This window comes from Arachis stenosperma, chromosome 1 (genome assembly GCF_014773155.1).
Source record: "Arachis stenosperma cultivar V10309 chromosome 1, arast.V10309.gnm1.PFL2, whole genome shotgun sequence".
Taxonomy (NCBI): domain Eukaryota; kingdom Viridiplantae; phylum Streptophyta; class Magnoliopsida; order Fabales; family Fabaceae; genus Arachis; species Arachis stenosperma.
Genome location: NC_080377.1, coordinates 29,076,023 through 29,093,617, shown reverse-complemented (window position 1 = coordinate 29,093,617; position 17,595 = coordinate 29,076,023). Strand labels below are relative to the sequence as shown.

Below are 17,595 nucleotides of genomic sequence, written 5' to 3'. Positions count from 1 at the left end.
TGTGACATGGGGTATTCACATCACAAAAATTAGGATTAGGTAAGGTGGGAATATGGTAGGTGGGGATCATGTGGGGTCCACAGATCCTGAGGTGAGGATCCTGTGGGGTCCACAGATCCTGAGGTGAAAACAAATACCATTCCTTCACCATATAGGCATGTAAAATGCCTTCATGCATCATTCTGGCGTTCAAACGCCCATTGATGCATGTTCTGGGCGTTCAACGCCCATGTAATGCATGTTTCTGGCGTTGAACGCCAGTTTCATGCTTGTTCCTGGCGTTCAGCGCCAGTTTGTCCTCTCTGTGCACCAGCCTGGCGTTTAACGCCAGGTTGTTGCTTGTTTTGGGCGTTCAGCGCCAGAATGGTGCTCTGTTCTGGCGTTGAACGCCGGCCAGATGCACCTTACTGGCGTTGAACGCCAGTCTGCGCTGCCTCCAGGGTGAAAATTTTTTCTTCTGTTTTTGACTCTGTTTTTAATTTTTTTGATTTTTTTCGTGAATCCTCATGATCATGTACCTAATAAAACACAAAAATAAACAAGAAACAAAATAAAATAAAATTAGATAAATAAAATTGGGTTGCCTCTCAACAAGCGCTTCTTTAATGTCAATAGCTTGACAATGGCTCTCATGGAGCCACATGGTGATCAGGTCAATTTAGTGTGTAGTCCCAACACCAAACTTAGAGTTTGGATATGGGGTTTGAATACCAAACTTAGAGTTTGGTTGTGGCCTCACAACACTAAACTTAGAGTTTGACTGTGTGGGCTCTTCTTGACTCTGAACTGAGAGAAGCTCTTCATGCTTACTCTCTTTTGTCACAGAGGGATGGCCATGTGCCTGAAACACAAGGTAGTCCCCATTCAATTGAAGGACTAACTCACCTCTGTTGACATCTATCACAGCTCCTGCTGTGGCTAGGAAAGGTCTTCCTAGGATGATGCATTCATCATCTTCCTTCCTAGTGTCTAGGATTATGAAATCAGTGGGGATGTAAAGGCCTTCAACCCTTACACGCACGTCCTCCACTATTCCATAAGCTTGTCTTATGGACTTATCTACCAGTTGTAATGAGAACAAGGCAGGTTGTACCTCAATGATCCCCAGCTTCTCCATTACAGAGAGTGGCATAAGATTTATCCCTGACCCAAGATCACATAAAGCTTTTTCAAATCTCATGGTGCCAATGGTGCAAGGTATTAAGAACTTGCCAGGATCTTGTTTCTTTTGAGGTAGAGTTCTCTGAATCCAAGTATCTAGTTCACTAATGAGCAAGGGAGGTTCACTTTCCCAAGTCTCATTACCAAACAGCTTGGCATTCAGCTTCATGATAGCTCCTAAGTATTGAGCAACTTGCTCTCCAGTCACATCTTCATTCTCTTCAGAGGATGAATATTCTTCAGAGCTCATGAATGGCAGAAGGAGATTTAAAGGAATCTCTATGGTCTCTAGATGAGCCTCAGATTCCTCTGGATCCTTAATAGGAAACTCCTTCTTGCTTGAGGAACGTCCCAGGAGGTCTTCTTCACTAGGATTTTCGTCCTCCTCCTCCTTTGTGCATTCGGCCACTTTGACTATGTCAATGGCCTTGCACTCTCCTTTTGGATTCTCTTCTGTATTGCTTGGGAGAGTACTGGGAGGAGTTTCAATAACTTTCTTACTCAGCTGGCCCACTTGTGCCTCCAGATTTCTAATGGATGATCTTGTTTCATTCATGAAACTGAAAGTGGCCTTTGACAGATCAGAGACTATATTGGCTAAATTAGAAGTATTTTGTTCAGAATTCTCTGTCTGTTGCTGAGAAGATGATGGATATGGCTTGCTATTGCCCAGCCTATTGCGTCCACCATTGTTAAAACCTTGTTGAGGTTTTTGTTGATCCTTCCATGAGAAATTTGGATGATTTCTCCATGATGAGTTATAGGTGTTTCCATAAGGTTCACCCATGTAATTAACCTCTGCCATGGCAGGGTTCTCAGGATCATAAGCTTCTTCAGAAGCTGCCTCTCTATTACTGTTGGATGCATGTTGCAATCCATTCAGATTTTGAGAGATCATGTTGACCTGTTGAGTCAACACTTTGTTCTGAGCCAATATGGCATTCAGAGCATCAATTTCAAGAACTCCTTTCTTCTGAGTTACTCCATTATTCACGGAATTCCTCTCAGAGGTGTACATGAATTGGTTGTTTGCAACCATGTCAATGAGTTCTTGAGCCTCTTCAGGCGTTTTCTTCAGGTGAATAGATCCACCTGCAGAATGATCCAATGACATTTTCGAAAATTCAGAGAGACCATAATAGAATATATCCAATATGGTCCATTCTGAAAACATGTCAGATGGACATCTTTTGGTCAGCTGCTTGTATCTTTCCCAAGCTTCATAGAGGGATTCACCATCTTTTTGTTTGAAGGTTGAACATCCACTCTCAGCTTGCTCAGCTTTTGAGGAGGAAAGAATTTATCCAAGAAGGCAGTGACCAGCTTATCCCATGAGTCCAGGCTATCCTTGGGTTGTGAATCCAACCATATTCTAGCTCTGTCTCTTACAGCAAAAGGGAAAAGCATGAGTCTGTAGACTTCAGGATCAACTCCATTCGTCTTTACAGTCTCACAGATCTGCAAGAACTCAGTTAAAAACTGATAAGGATCTTCAGATGGAAGTCCATAAAACTTGCAGTTTTGTTGCATTAAAGCAACTAGCTGAGGCTTAAGCTCAAAGTTATTGGCTCCAATGGCAGGAATGGAGATGCTTCTTCCATCAAACTTGGACGTTGGCTTAGTGAAGTCACCAAGCATTCTCCTTGCATTATTATTATTATTTTCAGCTGCCATCTCTTTCTCTTGTTCGAAAATTTCTAGAAGGTCTCTTCTGGATTGTTGTAATTTAGCTTCTCTTAATTTTCTCTTCAGAGTCCTTTCAGGTTCTGGATCAACTTCAACAAGAGTGCCTTTTTCCCTGTTCCTGCTCATATGAAGGAGAAGAAACAAGAAAAGAAGAGGAATCTTCTATGTCACAGTATAGAGATTCCTTTATGTTAGTAGAAGAAGAAAGGGGGTAGAAGAATGAAGAAGGAGGTTCGGATTTTTGGATAAAGAGAGGTGAAGAGAAGTGTTAGTAATTAAATAATTAAATAGAAGAAGAAAAAAGAAAGAGAATTTCGAAATTAGTTTTGAAAAAGTGGTTAGTGATTTTCGAAAATTAAATATAATAGATAATTAAAATTAAAATTTAAAACAATTAAAAAGAATTTTTGAAAAGAGAGAGAGAATTTTCGAAAATTGGAGAGGGATAGGTAGTTAGTTGGTTTTGAAAAAGATAAGAAACAAACAAAAAGTTAGTTAGTTTGATTGAAAAAGATTTGAAATCAAATTTTGAAAAAGATAGGAAGATAAGAAGATATTTTGAAATTAAATTTTGAAAAAGATAAAATTTTGAAAAAGATAAGATAAAAGATAAAAAGATTTTTAAGAAAAAGATATTTTGAAAAAGATTAATTTTTAAAATTACTTAACTAACAAGAAACTACAAGATAAGATTCTAGAACTTAAAGATTGAACCTTTCTTAACAAGAAAGTAACAAACTTCAAATTTTTGAATCCATCACATTAATTGTTAGCTAATTTTTGAAATTTTGATTTAAAGATAAGAAAAAGATTTTGAAAAAGATTTTTGAAATTTTCGAGAATTATAAAAAAAAAAAAAAAGATATGATTTTGAAAAATATTTTAAAAAGATAAGATTTTTAAAATTGAAATTTTGACTTGACTTGTAAGAAACAACTAATTTTTTAAAAATTTTTGACCAAGTCAACCCAAAATTTCGAAATTTGGAGGGAAATAAGGAAAAGATATTTTTTTTTGAATTTTTAATTATGAGAAAGAAAAACAACAAAAATACTCAATGCATGAAATTTTTAGATCAAAACTATGAATGCATGCAAGAATGCTATGAATGTCAAGATGAACACCAAGAACACTTTGAAGATCATGATGAACATCAAGAACATAATTTTGAAAAATTTTTGATGCAAAGAAAACATGCAAGACACCAAACTTAGAAATCTTTAATGCATGTAAAATATGAATGCAAAAATGCACATGAAAAACAAGAAAAGACACAAAACAAGAAATCATCAAGATCAAACAAGAAGACTTGTCAAGAACAACTTGAAGATCATGAAGAACACTATGAATGCATGGGATTTTCGAAAAAATGCAAGAAAAATTTTAAAGCATGCAATTGACACCAGACTTAAAAATTAACACAAAACTCAAACAAGAACACAAAATATTTTTGATTTTTATGATTTTCTAATTTTTTGTATTTTTATTTTAATTTTTTCGAAAATAAAGTTAAGAAAACGAAAAATAAAGAAAAAAATTTTGAAAAGATTTTTGAAAAGAAAAATTACCTAATCTGAGCAACAAGATGAACCGTCAGTTGTCCATACTCGAACAATCCCCGGCAACGGCGCCAAAAACTTGGTGGACGAAATTGTGATCACTGTTCTTTGATTTGCATTTATTGTAGAATTGTGGAACTTAGGATTTTTGGCACGAGTGGACACAACTCCGTTCAACTAACCAGCAAGTGTACTGGGTCGTCCAAGTAATAAACCTTACGTGAGTAAGGGTCGATCCCACAGAGATTGTTGGTATGAAGCAAGCTATGGTCACCTTGCAAATCTCAGTTAGGCAGATTAAAGGGGAATTGTGATTATTGGAATAAATAATAAATAAAAAGGAATAATAAAAGGGATAGAATACTTATGCAGATTCATTAGTGGGAATTTCAGATAAGCGGACGGAGATGCTGTAGAGCTCAAGGACGCCTGCTCTCCTACTGCTTCTACTCAATCCTTCTTACTCCTTTCCATGGCAAGCTGTGTATAGGGGTTCACCATCAGCGGTGGCTACTTTCAATCCTCTCGGGAAAATATCCTATGCGGCTGTCACTCGCACAGCTAATCATCTGGAGGCATCACCCATGGTTGATGGCTACATCCCATCCTCGCAGTGAAAACTAATGCTCACGCACTCTGTCACAGTACGGCTAATCACTGGTTGGTTCCCGCGCCTACTGGAATAGAATCCCTTGATTCTTTTGCGTCTGTCACTAACGCCCAGCACTTGCAAGTTTGAAGTACGTCACAGTCATTCATTACCGGAATCCTACTCGGAATACCACAGACAAGGTTAGACTTTCCAGATTCCCAGGATCCTACTCGGAATACCACAGACAAGGTGAGACTTTCCGGATCCTCATAAATGCCGCCATCTATCTAGCTTATACCACGAAGATTCTGTTGGGGAATCTAAGAGATACGCATTCAAGCTCTGTTGCATGTAGAACGGAAGTGGTTGTCAATCACGCGCGTTCATAAGTGAGAATGATAATGAGGGTTATCTGACTCATCACATTCATCATGTTCTTGGGTACGAATGAATATCTTGGAATAAGAATAAAAGAGGAATTGAATAAAAGAAAATAGAATTGCATTGATACTTGAGGTACAGCAGAGCTCCACACCCTTAATCTATGGTGTGCAGAAACTCCACCGTTGAAAATACATAAGTAAAAGAGGTTCAGGCATGGCCGAATGGCCAGCCCTCTCCATGATCAAGTGACCGAATATTCAAGGAGATTAAACTGTCAAAAGATGTCTAATACAATAGATAAATGTCCTATATATACTAGACTAGCTACTAGGGTTTACATGAGTAAGTAATTGATGCATAAATCCACTTCCGGGGCCCACTTGGTGTATGTTTGGGCTGAGCTTTATCAATCCACGAGCTGAGGCATCTCTTGGAGTTGAACTTCGAGTTATGACGTGTTTTGGGCGTTCAACTCCGGATCATGACGTTTTTCTGGCGTTTAACTCCAGACAGCAGCATGTACTTGGCGTTCAACGCCAAGTTACGTCGTCATTCTTCGAATAAAATATGGACTATTATATATTGCTGGAAAGCCCTGGATGTCTACTTTCCAACGCCGTTGAGAGCGCGCCATTTGGAGTTCTGTAGCTCCAGAAAATCTATTTTGAGTGCAGGGAGGTCAGATTCCAACAGCATCAGCAGTCCTTTTGTCAGCCTTTTTCAGAGTTTTGCTCAAGTCCCTCAATTTCAGCCAGAATTTACCTGAAATCACAGAAAAACACACAAACTCATAGTAAAGTCCAGAAATTTGAATTTAACATAAAAACTAATGAAAACATCCCTAAAAGTATCTTGAACTTACTAAAAACTACTTAAAAACAATGCCAAAAAGCATATAAATTATCCGCTCATCAGTATCCCTTGAGGCATCTCAGAGATTTCATGATGAGTGGGATCTCTTGTTTGCTCCATCCTTTTCTTAGTGATGGGCTTGTCCTCATCAATGAGGATGTCTCCCTCTATGTCAATTCCAACTGAATAACAGAGGTGACAAATGAGATGAGGAAAGGCTAACCTTGCCAAGGTAGAGGACTTGTCCGCCACCTTATAAAGTTCTTGGGCTATAACCTCATGAACTTCTACTTCTTCTCCAATCATGATGCTATGAATCATGATGGCCCGGTCTATAGTAACTTCGGACCGGTTGCTAATGCGAATGATTGAGCGTTGGATAAAATCCAACCATCCCCTAGCCACGGGCTTGAGGTCATGCCTTCTTAGTTGTACCGGCTTCCCTCTTGAATCTCTCTTCCATTGAGCGCCTTCTTCACAAATGTCTGTGAGGACTTAGTCCAACCTTTGATCAAAGTTGACCCTTCTAGTGTAAGGGTGTTCATCCCCTTGCATCATGGGTAAGTTGAATGCCAACCTTATATTTTTCGGACTGAAATCTAAGCATTTCCCCTGAACCATTGTAAGCCAATTCTTTGGGTCCGGGTTCACACTTTGATCATGGTTCTTGGTGATCCATGCATTAGCATAGAACTCTTGAACCATTAAGATTCCAACTTGTTGAATGGGGTTAGTAAGAACTTCCCAACCTCTTCTTTGGATCTCATGTCGGATCTCCGGATATTCACTCTTTTTGAGTTTGAAAGGGACTTCGGGGATCACCTTCTTCAAGGCCACAACTTCATAGAAGTGGTCTTGATGCACCCTTGAGATAAATCTCTCCATCTCCCATGACTCGGAGGTGGAAGCTTTTGCCTTTCCTTTCCTCTTTCTAGAGGTTTCTCCGTCCTTAGGTGCCATAAATGGTTATGGAAAAACAAAAAGCAATGCTTTTACCACACCAAACTTAGAAGGTTTGCTCGTCCTCGAGCAAAAGAAGAAAGAAGAGAGTAGAGGAAGAAGAAAATGGAGGAGATAGATGAGGCTTTGTGGTTTGGCCAAGGGGGAGAAGTAGTGTGTAGGTTGTGTGAAAATGAAGGAGTGAAGATGGGTTTATATAGGAATGGAGAGAGGGGTATGGTTCGGTTATGAATGGGTAGGTTTGGGAGGGAAAGTGGTTTGAATTTGAATGGTGAGGTAAGTGGGGTTTTATGAAGGATGGATGTGAGTGGTGAAGAGAATAGTGGGATTTGATAGGTGAGGGGTTTTTGGAGAAGAGGTGTTGAGGTGATTGGTGAATGGGTGAAGAAGAGAGAGAGTGGTAGGGTAGGTGGGGGTCCTGTGGGGTCCACAGATCCTGAGGTGTCAAGGAAAATTCATCCCTGCACCAAGTGGCGAGCAAAAAATGCTCTTTATGCCAATTCTGGCGTTAAACGCCAGGCTGGTGCCCATTTCTGGCATTTAACGCCTACTTCTTGCCCTTTCCTGAAGTTTAACGCCAGTCTGGTGCCCCTTTCTGGCGTTAAACGCCCAGAATGGTGCCAGACTGGACATTAAACGCCCATTTGCTGCCCTTACTGGCGTTTAAACGCCAGCAAGGCTTTCCTCCAGGGTGTGCTGTTTTTCTTTCTATTTTTCATTTTGTTTTTGATTTTTCAATTGATTTTGTGACTTTCCATGATCATCAACCTACAAAAAACATAAAATAACAAAGGAAAATAGATAAATATAACATTGGGTTGCCTCCCAACAAGCGCTTCTTTAATGTCAGTAGCTTGACAGTGGGCTCTCATGGAGCCTCACAGATACTCAGAGCAATGTTGGAACCTCCCAACACCAAACTTAGAGTTTGAATGTGGGGGTTCAACACCAAACTTAGAAGTTGGTTGTGGCCTCCCAACACCAAACTTAGAGTTTGACTGTGGGGGCTCTGTTTGACTCTGTTTTGAGAGAAGTTCTTCATGCTTCCTCTCCATGGTGACAGAGGGATATCCTTGAGCCTTAAACACAAAGGATTCTTCATTCACTTGAATGATCAATTCTCCTCTGTCAACATCAATCACAGCCTTTGCTGTGGCTAGGAAGGGTCTACCAAGGATGATGGATTCATCCATGCACTTCCCAGTCTCTAGGACTATGAAATCAGCAGGGATGTAATGGTCTTTAATCTTTGCCAGAACATCCTCTACAAGTCCATAAGCTTGTTTTCTTGAATTGTCTGCCATCTCTAGTGAGATTCTTGCAGCTTGTACCTCAAAGATCCCTAGCTTCTCCATTACAGAGAGAGGCATGAGGTTTATACTTGACCCTAAGTCACACAGAGCCTTCTTAAAGGTCATGGTGCCTATGGTACAAGGTATTAAAAACTTCCCAGGATCCTGTCTCTTTTGAGGTAATTTCTGCCTAGACAAGTCATCCAGTTCTTTGGTGAGCAAAGGGGGTTCATCCTCCCAAGTCTCATTACCAAATAACTTGTCATTTAGCTTCATGATTGCTCCAAGGTACTTGGCAACTTGCTCTTCAGTGACATTTTCATCCTTTTCAGAGGAAGAATACTCATCAGAGCTCATGAATGGCAGAAGTAATTACAATGGAATCTCTATGGTCTCAGTGTGAGCCTCAGATTCCCATGGTTCCTCATTCGGGAACTCATTGGAGGCCAGTGGATGTCCATTGAGGTCTTCCTCAGTGGCGATCACTGCCTCTTCCTCCTCTCCAAGTTCGGCTATGTGGGTCATGTTAATGGCCTTGCATTCTCCTTTTGGATTCTTTTCTGTATTGCTTGGAAGAGTACTAGGAGGGAGTTCAGTAATTTTCTTGCTCAGCTGTCCCACTTGTGCCTCCAGGTTTCTAATGGAGGATCTTGTTTCAGTCATGAAACTTTGAGTGGTTTTGATTAGATCAGAGATCATGGTTGCTAAGTCAGAGTGGCTCTGCTTAGAATTCTCTGTCTATTGCTGAGAAGATAATGGAAAAGGCTTGCCATTGCTAAACCTGTTTCTTCCACCATTATTGTTGTTGAAACCTTGTTGAGGTCTCTGTTGATCCTTCCATGAGAGATTTGGATGATTTCTCCATGAAGGATTATAGGTGTTTCCATAGGGTTCTCCCATGTAATTCACCTCTTCCATTGAAGGGTTCTCAGGATCATAAGCTTCTTCTTCAGATGAAGCATCCTTAGTACTGCCTGGTGCAGCTTGCATTCCAGACAGACTTTGAGAAATTATATTGACTTGCTGAGTCAATATTTTATTCTGAGCCAATATGGCCTTCAGAGTATCAATCTCAAGAACTCCTTTCTTTTGATTCGTCCCATTGTTCACAGGATTCCTTTCAGAAGAGTACATGAATTGGTTATTTGCAACCATTTCAATGAGCTCTTGAGCTTCTGTAGGCGTCTTTTTCAGATGAAGAGATCCTCCAGCAGAGCTATCCAATGACATCTTGGACAGTTCAGACAGACCATCATAGAAGATACCTATGATGCTCCATTCAGAAAGCATGTCAGAAGGACACTTTCTGATCAATTGTTTGTATCTTTCCCAAGCTTCATAGAGGGATTCACCTTCCTTCTGTCTGAAGGTTTGGACTTTCACTCTAAGCTTACTCAATTTTTGAGGTGGAAAGAACCTTGCCAAGAAGGCATTGACTAGCTTTTCCCAAGAGTTCAGGCTTTCTTTAGGTTGTGAGTCCAACCATATCCTAGCTCTGTCTCTTACAGTAAAAGGGAATAGCATAAGTCTGTAGACCTCAGGGTCAACCCCATTAGTCTTGACAGTGTCACAGATTTGCAAGAATTCAGCTAAAAACTGATGAAGATCTTCCAATGGAAGTCCATGGAACTTGCAATTCTGTTGCATTAGAGAAACTAATTGAGGCTTAAGCTCAAAGTTGTTTGCTCTAATGGCAGGGATAGAGATGCTTCTCCCATAGAAGTCGGGAGTAGGTGCAGTAAAGTCACCCAGCACCTTCCTTGTATTGTTGGCATTGTTGTTGTTTTCGGCTGCCATGGATTATTCTTCTTTGAAGATTTTTGTTAGGTCCTCTCCAGAGAGTTGTGCTTTAGCTTCTCTTAGCTTTCGCTTCAAGGTCCTTTCAGGTTCAGGGTCAGCCTCAACAAGAATGCTTTTGTCTTTGCTCCTGCTCATATGAAAGAGAAGAGAACAAGAAAATATGGAATCCTCTATGTCACAGTATAGAGATTCCTTGAGGTGTCAGAGGAAAAGAAAAATAGAAGGAAGAGGTAGAAGAATTCGAACTTATCAAGAAAGATGGAGTTCGAATTGTACATTGAGGAGGAGTGTTAGTCCATAAATAGAAGGATGTGAGAAGAAGCGAAGAAATTTTCGAAAATTAAGTAAAAGATTTTAAAATTATTTTGAAAAATACTAATTGATTTTCGAAAACTAAGAGTGGAAAAGAAATAAAGTGATTTTTGAAAAAGATTTTGAAATTAGAAATAAAAAAGATATGATTGAAAACTATTTTGAAAAAGATGTGATTAAAAAGATATGATTTAAAAGTTATGGTTTTAAAAAGATAAGATTGAAAAGAGATGATTGAAAAACAATTTAAAAAGATTTGATTTTAAAAATTAATAACCCGCCTAACAAGAAAGATATGATTCAGACATTAAATCTTTCTCAATAGAAAAGACAACATACTTGAAATGTTGAATCAAATCATTAATTGATAGCAAGTACTTTTGAAAATGGAAAGAAATTGATTTTGAAAACATATGATTGAAAAGATATGATTTGAAAAAGATTTGATTTTGAAAAATTTGAAAACTTGAAAAAAAATTTGAGTTAAAAACAAAATCTTCCCTCTTGTGCCATCCTAGCGTTAAACGCCCAGAATGGTGCACATTCTGGTGTTTAACGCCCAAAACACTACCCTTTTGGGCGTTAAACGCCCAGCCAGGCACCCTGGCTGGCGTTTAAATGCCAGTTTTCCTTCTTCACTGGGCGTTTTGAACGCCCAGCTTTTTTTGTGTAATTCCTCTGCTGAATGTTCTGAATCTTCAATTCCCTGTATTATTGACATGAAAAGACACAAATTGAAAATTTTTTTTGGATTTTTAATAATGAGGAATAATCAAAATGCAACTAAAATCAAATAAACAATGCATGCAAGACACCAAACTTAGAAGTTTGTATACTATTGACACTAACAAAATGAGAATGCATATGAGAAACAACAAAACACACAAGACAAGAGAATTTAAAGATCAGAACAAGGAAATCATCAAGAACAACTTGAAGATCAATGAAGACACATGCATGAATTCGAAAAAATGCAAGACAAATATAAACATGCAATTGACACCAAACTTAAAATGAGACACTAGACTCAACAAGAAACAAAAAATATTTTTGGTTTTTATGATTTTATAATTTTTTTTGGATTTTTTTCGAAAATTAAGTGGAAAAGAAAATAAAGGTATCAAAATTCTTAATGAGAATTCCAGGAATCATGTAATGTTAGTCTAAAGCTTTAGTCTAAAGGGATTAGACATGGCTAGCCAAGCTTCAGCAGGACATTACATTCAAGAGCTAAATTGATGAGAATCAATCAGCTTTGGTGATTATAAGAACATCACCTTGAAACACTAGAATTCATTCTTAAGAACTCTGAAAAATACCTAATCTAAGCAACAAGATGAATCGTCAATTGTCCAAACTCAAAACAATCCCCGGCAACGGTGCCAAAAACTTGGTGCACGAAATTGTGATCATCAATGGCGCCATCAACATGGTACGCTCAATTGCAATCTTAATTCTTTATCACAACTTCGCACAACTAACCAGCAAGTGCACTGGGTCGTCCAAGTAATAAACCTTACGCGAGTAAGGGTCGATCCCACGGAGATTGTTGGTATGAAGCAAGCTATGGTCACCTTGTAAATCTCAGTCAGGCAGATTCAAATGGTTATGGATGATTTATGAATAAAACATAAAATAAAGATAGAGATACTTATGTAATTCATTGGTGAGAATTTCAGATAAGCGTATGGAGATGCTTTGTCCCTTCCGTCTCTCTGCTTTCCTACTGTCTTCATCCAATCCTTCTTACTCCTTTCCATGGCAAGCTGTATGTTGGGCATCACCGTTGTCAGTGGCTACAGTCCCGTCCTCTCAGTGAAAATGTTCAACGCGCTCTGTCACAGCACGGCTAATCATCTGTCGGTTCTCAATCAGGTTGGAATAGAATCCAGTGATTCTTTTGCGTCTGTCACTAACGCCCAGCCTTCAGGAGTTTGAAGCTCATCACAGTCATTCAATCCTTGAATCCTACTCAGAATACCACAGACAAGGTTTAGACCTTCCGGATTCTCTTGAATGCCTCCATCAATTCTAGCTTATACCACGAAGATTTCGATTAAGGGATCCAAGAGATATCCACTCAATCTAAGGTAGAACGGAGGTGGTTGTCAGGCACACGTTCATAGGTGAGAATGATGATGAGTGTCACAGATCATCACATTCATCAAGTTGAGGAATGATGAGCGGATAATTTGTACGCTTTTTGGCATTATTTTTAGTATGTTTTTAGTATGATTTAGTTAGTTTTTAGTATATTTTTATTAGTTTTTAATTAAAATTCACTTTTCTGGACTTTACTATGAGTTTGTGTATTTTTCTGTGATTTCAGGTATTTTCTGGCTGAAATTGAGGGACCTGAGCAAAAATCTGATTCAGAGACTGAAAAGGACTGCAGATGCTGTTGGATTCTGACCTCCCTACACTCGAAGTGGATTTTCTGAAGCTACAGAAGCCCAATTGGCGCGCTCTCAACGGCGTTGGAAAGTAGACATCCTGGGCTTTCCAGAAATATATGATAGTCCATACTTTGCCCAAGATTTGATGGCCCAAACCGGCGTTCAAAGTCACCTTCAGAATTCCCAGCGTTAAACGCCGGAACTGGCACCAAAATGGGAGTTAAACGCCCAAACTGGCATAAAAGCTGGCGTTTAACTCCAAGAAGAGTCTCTACACGAAAAATGCTTCATTGCTCAGCCCAAGCACACACCAAGTGGGCCCAGAAGTGGATTTTTATGTCATTTACTTATCTTTGTAATTCTTAAGCTACTAGTTCCCTATAAGTAGGACCTTTTACTATTGTATTTTCATCTTGGTTCTTCTGGTTCCCTCTCTGGGGCCGAAACCAATGATCACTCTTGTTCTTATGTATTTTCAACGGTGAAGTTTCTACACACCATAGATTAAGGTGTGGAGCTCTGCTGTACCTCGAGTATTAATGCAATTACTATTGTTCTTCTATTCAATTCTGCTTGTTCTTGTTCCAAGATATCACTTGTTCTTCAACTTGATGAATGTGATGATCCGTGACACTCATCATCATTCTCACCTATGAACGTGTGACTGACAACCACCTCTGTTCTACCTTAGATTGGGTGGATATCTCTTGGATTCTTTAACCGGAATCTTCGTGGTATAGGCAAGAACTGATGGCGGCATTCAAGAGAATCCGGATGGTCTAACCTTGTCTGTGGTATTCTGAGTAGGATTCAATGATTGAATGACTGTGACGTGCTTCAAACTCCTGAGGGCGGGGCGTTAGTGACAGACGCAAAAGAATCACTGGATTCTATTCCGGCCTGATTGAGAACCGACAGATGGATAGCCGTGCCGTGACAGGGTGCGTTGAACATTTCCAATGAGAGGATGGGAGGTAGCCACTGACAACGGTGAAACCCTTGCATAAGCTTGCCATGGAAAGGAGTAAGAAGGATTGGATGAAGACAGTAGGAAAGCAGAGAGACGGAAGGGACAATATCTTCATACGCTTATCTGAAGCTCTCACCAATGATATACATAAGTATCTCTATCTTTATCTTTATGTTTTATTCATCATCTATACCCATTTGAGTCTGCCTGACTAAGATTTACAAGGTGACCATAGCTTGCTTCATACCAACAATCTCCGTGGGATCGACCCTTACTCGCGTAAGGTTTATTACTTGGACGACCCAGTGCACTTGCTGGTTAGTTGTGCAAAGTTGTGTAGTGATCACAATTTTGCGCACCAAGTTTTTGGCGCCGTTACCAGGGATTGTTTTGTGTATGGACAACTGACGGTTCATCTTGTTGCTTAGATTAGGTATTTTTCAGAGTTCTTAAGAATGAATTCTAGTGTTTCAAGGTGATGTTCTTATCATCACCAAAGCTGATTGATTCTCATCAATTTAGCTCTTGAATGCAATGTCCTGCTGAAGCTTGGCTAGCCATGTCCAATTTCTTTAGACTAAAGCTTTAGACTAACATTGCATGATTCCTGGAATTCTCATTAAGAATTTTGATATCTTTATTTTCTTTTCCACTTAATTTTCGAAAAAAAAACCAAAAAAAAAATTACAAAATCATAAAAACCAAAAATATTGTATGTTTCTTGTTGAGTCTTGTGTCTCATATTAAGTTTGGTGTCAATTGCATGTTTCTGTTCTTCTTACATTCATTCATGTGTCTTAAGTGATCTTCAAGATGTTCTTTATGATTTCCTTGCTCTGATCTTTAAATTCTCTTGTCTTGAGTATTTTTGTTGTTTGTCATATGCATTCTCATTTTGTTAGTGTCAGTATTATACAAACTGCTAAGTTTGGTGTCTTGCATGCATTGTTATTTGATTTTAGTTGCATTTTGATTATTCCTCATTATTAAAAATCCAAAAATATTTTTAATTTGTGTCTTTTCAAGTCAATAATACAGAGAATTGAAGATTCAGAACATACAGCAGAGGAATTATACAGAAAAAGCTGGGCGTTCAAAACGCCCAGTGAAGAAGGCAAACTGGCGTTTAAACGCCAGTCAGGGTGCCTGGTTGGGCGTTTAACGCCCAAAAAGGTAGTGCATTGGGCGTTAAACGCCAGAATGTGCACCATTCTGGGCGTTTAACGCCAGGATGGCACAAGAGGGAAGATTCTGTTTTTAATTCAGATTTTTTTCAAGTTTTCAAAGTTTTTCAAAATCAAATCTTTTCAATCAAATGTTTTCAAAATCAATTTCTTTCCTTTTTCAAAGATACTTGCTAACAATTAATGATTTGATTGAACATTTCAAGTATGTTGCCTTTTCTGTTGAGAGAGGTTTAATGTTTGAATCATATCTTTTCTTGTTAGGCAAGTCATTAATTTTTAAAATCAAATCTTTTTAAAATTGTTTTCAAATCATATCTTTTCAATCACATCTTTTTCAAAACAGTTTTTAATCATATCTTTTTGATTTCTAATTTCAAAATCTTTTTCAAAAATTACTTGATCTCTTTTCCACTCTTGGTTTTCGAAAATCAATTAGTATTTTTCAAAATGATTTTAAAATCTTTTTAATTAATTTTCGAAAAACTCTTCCTCTCCTCTAACATCCTTCCATTTATGGAGTACCACTCCTCCTCAATGCACAATTCGAACTCTATCTCACTAAGTTCGAATTCTTCTACCTCTTCCTTCTATTTTTCTTTTCCTCTGACACCTCAAGGGATCTCTATACCGTGACATAGAGGACTCCACATTTTCTTGTTCTCTTCTCTTTCATATGAGCAAGAACAAAGACAAAGGCATTCTTGTTGAAGCTGACCCTGAACCTGAAAGGACCTTGAAGCGAAAGCTAAGAGAAGCTAAGGCACAACTCTCTGTAGAGGACCTAACAGAAATCTTCAAAGAAAAAGAAACCATGGCAGCTGAAAACAACAACAATGCAAACAATGCAAGGAAGGTGCTGGGTGACTTTACTGCACCTACTCCCGACTTCTATGGGAGAAGCATCTCTATCCCTGCCATTGGAGCAAACAACTTTGAGCTTAAGCCTCAATTAGTTTCTCTAATGCAACAGAATTGCAAGTTCCATGGACTTCCATTGGAAGATCCTCATCAGTTCTTAGCTGAATTCTTGCAAATCTGTGACACTGTCAAGACTAATGGGGTTGACCCTGAGGTCTACAGACTTATGCTATTCCCTTTTGCTGTAAGAGACAGAGCTAGAACATGGTTGGACTCACAACCTAAAGGAAGCCTGGACTCATGGGAAAAGCTAGTCAATGCCTTCTTGGCAAAGTTCTTTCCACCTCAAAAATTGAGTAAGCTTAGAGTGGAAGTCCAAACCTTCAGACAGAAGGATGGAGAATCCCTCTATGAAGCTTGGGAAAGATACAAACAATTGATCAGAAAATGTCCCTCTGACATGCTTTCTGAATGGAGCATCATAGGTATTTTCTATGATGGTCTCTCTGAACTATCCAAGATGTCTTTGGATAGCTCTGCTGGAGGATCTCTTCATCTGAAGAAGACGCCTACAGAAGCTCAAGAACTAATTGAAATGGTTGCAAATAACCAATTCATGTACACTTCGTAAAGGAATCCTGTGAACAATGGGACAAATCAGAAGAAAGGAGTTCTTGAGATTGATACTCTAAATGCCATTCTGGCTCAGAACAAGATATTAACTCAACAAGTCAATTTGATTTCTCAAAGTCTGTCTGGAATGCAAAATGCACCAATCAGTACTAAGGATGCTTCATCTGAAGAAGAAGCTTATGATCATGAGAACCCTTCAATGGAAGAGGTGAATTACCTAGGAGAACCCTATGGAAACACCTATAATTCTTCATGGAGAAATCACCCAAATTTCTCATGGAAGAATCAAGAGAGACCTCAACAAGGTTTCAACAACAATAATGGTGGAAGAAACAGCTTTAGCAATGGCAAGCCTTTTCCATCATCTTCTCAGCAACAGACAGAGAATTCTAAGCAGAACCCCTCTGACTTAGCAACCATGGTCTCTGATCTAATCAAAACCACTCAAAGTTTCATGACTGAAACAAGATCCTCCATTAGGAATTTGGAGGCACAAGTGGGACAGCTGAGCAAGAAAGTTACTGAACTCCCTCCTAGTACTCTTTGTAACATCCCTCATTTTTGAAAAATCTAGATGTAAATAAATTGTGATTTTACCTTATTGAGTTTAACCTTTATAATTTTAGAAATTATTTTATTAGAACTAATTAAATAGATTCGGAGATAGTTTTATTTTGAATCAATTAATATTTTAAAGTAATCTTATTATAATAAAATATTTTGTATAATTTTAGTAATTGAAAAATAAGAAAGAATTGTACAATTAATTTAAGTAACTTTTATCCTGAAAAAGTTACGATTTATTCTATTAATATTTGGAGTTTATGTTAATTAATATTCTTATGTAATTTTTATAATTGGTTACTTCATATGCTTTGGAAATAAAATTTAGTAATGGAAGTATTATATTTAATTTAAGTAATTTTATCATAAATAGACATTTTGTAAATTGA

The 17,595-nt window shown here is 38.4% G+C and overlaps 3 non-coding genes across 3 annotated transcripts; 2 read left to right on the top strand and 1 right to left on the bottom strand.

Annotated features, from left to right (window-relative positions):
• The first annotated feature begins 2,333 nt into the window (after positions 1 to 2,333).
• LOC130952721 (small nucleolar RNA R71) lies at positions 2,334 to 2,436 on the top strand. Its single transcript, XR_009074902.1, has one exon. It is a non-coding gene; the product is annotated as a small nucleolar RNA R71 (small nucleolar RNA).
• Positions 2,437 to 9,770: 7,334 nt separating this feature from the next.
• Positions 9,771 to 9,878, top strand: LOC130952765 (small nucleolar RNA R71). Its single transcript, XR_009074946.1, has one exon. It is a non-coding gene; the product is annotated as a small nucleolar RNA R71 (small nucleolar RNA).
• Positions 9,879 to 16,367: 6,489 nt separating this feature from the next.
• Positions 16,368 to 16,475, bottom strand: LOC130948904 (small nucleolar RNA R71). The gene has a single exon (XR_009073292.1). It is a non-coding gene; the product is annotated as a small nucleolar RNA R71 (small nucleolar RNA).
• Positions 16,476 to 17,595: the final 1,120 nt, after the last annotated feature.